Here is a 4,487-nt window from a genome sequence, read left to right as displayed (position 1 = left end):
TTTACTGTTTTCCTTACGTAAATGCTTAATTGTGTTTTAATCTGATAAATTATTAGATGTAGAATTATCATAGTGTAGACATTTAAATTATACAGTTGCAGGCATTGTACAAAACCCATTTATTTTTACTAGGTTATCTTTCATCTCGATCAATCATTTCTTGTTTTACATGAATACTTTACAGTAGCCATTTTGAGTGCCTCTGTCAACCTCCCTTCACTCTAAGCTCATTTCAGCAAAATAGTTACGTGTCTTTTATTTTTATCCCATATTTTTTAACTCTCTTCAATCTTATTAAATCCTGTGCAAGAGAGTATAATGGCCAGATGATTCAGTGGTTCCCATCTGTACAGGAAAAGCTCTGGTAGCATCAGTGAGGATTTTTTATCTAAAATCCTCTCATCTGGGCAAGATTATTGTGCAGTCTATCAGGGAGACTTTATGAAATCATAAATCTTTCAAATTCAGAGGAAAAAAAAAAAATCACATTTAATCAAGAAGGTATGATTTCACCCATTCTGAGGCTTGTCTTGCCCTTCTTGTGAAATAGAGGCATTCTCATCCAAAAGATACAATTTGGAGGGTCTTTTTAAATGGAAAATTATCTTTTTCTCATTTTATAATCCTGCATCTGTAAAGTAAATTGAGAATCTACATATTTGTACCAAAAGGGCTTATCCTGACAGTTTTTTATTTTTTGTTTCTGTTATTCTTCTGAAACACACAGTTGATGTACCTTGAATGCTATATATGCTGAGATTGCTCTTCCATTTCCCTTTATTTTATTGAAGACACTTGACCACAAAACAACACAGCTGCTAGAGAATGCTTTGCTATTCATCAGATTAAAATGTACCCCTTCTGAGCATCATGCTTTCTCTTTCCATCATGACTTTTAGATCTCCAAGGACCTATCTTTGTTTTTCTTTCATTTGTTTCCTGTGGTGTTATTTGTGCTTACAAACGATCTCTACTATAAGAATTATAATTAGGCTAGTGCTTTTCAGCCTTCAGGCAGTTTTGAATAAATATGAGAGCTGTGCTATTTGGATACCTGAAAATGAGCACTGCTTCTTTCATTTGGTCTTATGCATTACCTAGGGTCTGGAAAAAGAAAAAGTAAATGTTGGTTTACTGCATTCAGTTCCTGGCCCCTGAAACACAGTAAAAACTTAGACACTGTGAACTTGAAATACAGTACAGTTTAACTGAGGTTTTAACTTGATGACACCCACATGATCTGCAATATTCTCTACAGAACTGGAAGATGCAACTTTGGGACATGAGGCCCAGCAGAAGAGCCCCTTCACCCAACTGTGCTTCCCCCTGCTTGCCCCCAAGCACTTACAATCTGTAGCCTTCTCCCACTAACTTTTCCCCTCAAAACCAACAGCAATCAATTATAGATAGGTAGAGATATACTGGTTTCAAATTTTTCACCATTTCAGATTTTATTTCCCCTTTAACTTTTTCTGAGCTATGGATTGTTGTTGAAACAGGGACACTTAGAAGAAAAAAAGTATCAAAAATAAAGAAATAAAAGAAATCTTACTGAGAGAAAATTAGAAAACAGAAAGGCACATTTAAACTGGGGAGAGAAAATAATAAATTGAGGTCCTACCTAAAGAGAAAAATGAAGATGTATGTGATTATATGTCACAAAAAGAAAATACCAGTTTGGCTTCTACAATGTAAAAGGACACAAAAAGAAACTTAGCAGAAGAATACTGTTTCAGTAATAAATACTTATAAATGTTTATTAAATATACGTATAAACATCTTGAAGGGGCACAGTTATACACAGTAGCTACTTACTTAAGTGACACATTGAAACTGATGGAGGATTAAATTGCAGCAGATATAAACTGGGGAAAAAAAAAATATTGACTACAAATATGTTGTCCTTGTCTATGCCTATGTTCATCAACCACACTCACATGCTCTGACTAATCTTTAAAATTGGGCTATAAGGAATAATGTTTATTTAGTGTCCTAACCTCTGATTTTCTCTCCTTGGTTGACAGTGAATGCTTAAGATACTTTTTGTACCGACAAATCAGTGATTAAATTAAGTCAAATCTAGTTAAATGAGTTAGCTAATTTTACACATGTATATCTAGATCATCAATGTCTACACCAATGTTACTTTCACATCCAAGACTGCAGTGTAAATGGGATGAGTGCATCTAATTGCAAGCAATACCAGCTTTAATAGCACTCTTGGCATCACAGCTGAAAGTCTCTGACAGAGAAACATCCACAGTCCTTGGTTTGCCATCTCACATACACACAAACACATCCACAACACAGTGACAAAGGCCACATTGTCGCACAATTATTATTGTACTCTTAGTATTGTTTTGCCGTAACACAAGAGCAAGAGAGTACTATATTCCACTGAATATAGAATATCACAGAATAACACAAAGAAAAGGCTAGCTGGGTAGCATAAGCAAACCACATCTATTGGTTTTATAATAGATTAAAAGACACTTAAAACTTTTTATCAATGCTTGAGCTTTGGAGTCCTGCAAGAATCTTAGCATTCAATTAAGACAGGCAAACAAACCCAAAATAAAAACACAGGCTGACATGGTTCAGAGCAGTTCTCATTTTGAAGATTTGTGGGCAACAAAGATTATTAAAAAAAAAAAAAAATAATCAAAACTGTTAAGCCAATTCAAAGCATTTTTAGGGACCTCAAAAGCTGATGTTACAGATTCCTAAGCATACTCTTGATTTATTACTGTTGCTATTTTAAAGATGACTGCCAAAAACATAGCTGGGAATGATTAAGAAAAGACATAAGATTCTAGAATAACAAATTCCTACGTAAAAGCAGCATCAAGATCAAAAAGCTTTTTTTGCACAAATACCATCCCTTACTATCTTTTTTGGTGTATATATATGGACATATAGATACTATACCTATATAGTATGTATATAAATACACACACTGCATAATGTATCCTCACATACAAGTCTGTATCAACATTAATACGAGGTACAAACTATAGAAGTGAAACCTCAGTTGGATGTAAGATTTTTCATGTCAGAATGTTCTAATATTCATTTGTTATTTTTATTTATTTCTTGATGGCAAATTTATTTTTGGTTTTCAGATCATAATAATCATCCCTAAAAAAAAAATTTACCTTTGTATTTGGTGACAAGTATTAGGATATATTGCATGCTTGATTTTCACTTCTATATTTGTGGAAGTTAGAGTTTGTTGACAGCTCTAGAAATCCCAGTCAAATTAAATCTTCTTTTGACCCTTTTTTAACTCCCAAGAATAGAGATCACACTAGAATGCAACCTTGCTTCAAATGATGATGTTTAACTTGTGAGTACATCAGAAATACAAATGTTTTTCCCAAAATTAAATAGCTGTGAAATATACAGTATAATTATGAAAACCATCTCACAGAAGTACTCGTGCTCTTTTTAATCTGGCTACTGTGCCCATGCTGTGCAAGAAGACTTTGCAAACCTCTGACTTCTCTTAGCCACCAGCATGGTTGCTGGGAGTCAGTGGGGTGCCAGCAGGGCTGTCTTGCTTTGAGATAACACAAGCAAAATGGACTAACCTAGAAGCTGCTTCTACACCAGTTCTGTGCCACCGGAGAATTTCTCAGGTCTTGGCTGACTCTCCCCACAGCTATGTACAGAAGCTTTGGCTATGATGCACGTAAATATCTATAACTCAGGATGCCATTTCATTACCACCCAAACACTTTTAATAAATTCCCGAGCACTTCACTTTACTTTCTGCAGTTCTTATGCCTTGTCATCATATTTTTCTTTGTAACTTCATACACAATAATAATGAATGGTACCAGTACTGGCTTGATAGGAGAGTTGGCTATCACAGCAAATATACACCGACTTAACAAAAGACAAGACCCAAGTATCTCAGAGCACTTGAACTTAGTGTAATTTCCTTTGTCACAGTGGGTTCTTTGTTTATTTTTTCTTTTAAACAAGATATTATACTTTTCCATGCTCATCACAATTTTTGTCAAGAGACTAAAGTTAATTTGCATCAATGCCTAGAATCTCAGTCTTAGTCCTGTTAAAATTACCCAGTGTTTTTCCTTTGACTTGAACAACAACATTTGACTAAACAATGTGCAAATAATGATACACAAACCAACTGAGGGTAAAGTCTATTTATTTATTCTATTGGTAACTAAAAAGAAACACAAACCAAGAAGTTATGTGTGCTTTTCTTATTTGTAAAAGAAAAGTCAAGTTTTTCACTCATTTATATACTATTCTTTTAGCATGTGGGTGAGAGGGTCAGAGCAGTTGAGCATGAAAAGGAAGCACAAGAACAGAAGAGAGATGAAGAAAATGAAAACTAGAAGAGGTGCTAATTTCCTGCAACACACCAGCTCCCTTATCCCTTGGTTGTCCAACCCAGTATTTGCTTTTGTGATAAAATATTTTTGTACTTGCTTTCATAATGTATTTCTCAATCAAAC

This window comes from Strix aluco, chromosome 4 (genome assembly GCF_031877795.1).
Source record: "Strix aluco isolate bStrAlu1 chromosome 4, bStrAlu1.hap1, whole genome shotgun sequence".
NCBI lineage: Eukaryota > Metazoa > Chordata > Aves > Strigiformes > Strigidae > Strix > Strix aluco.
The sequence above is the reverse complement of the archived record's forward strand: the minus strand, read 5'-3'. Positions refer to the sequence as shown.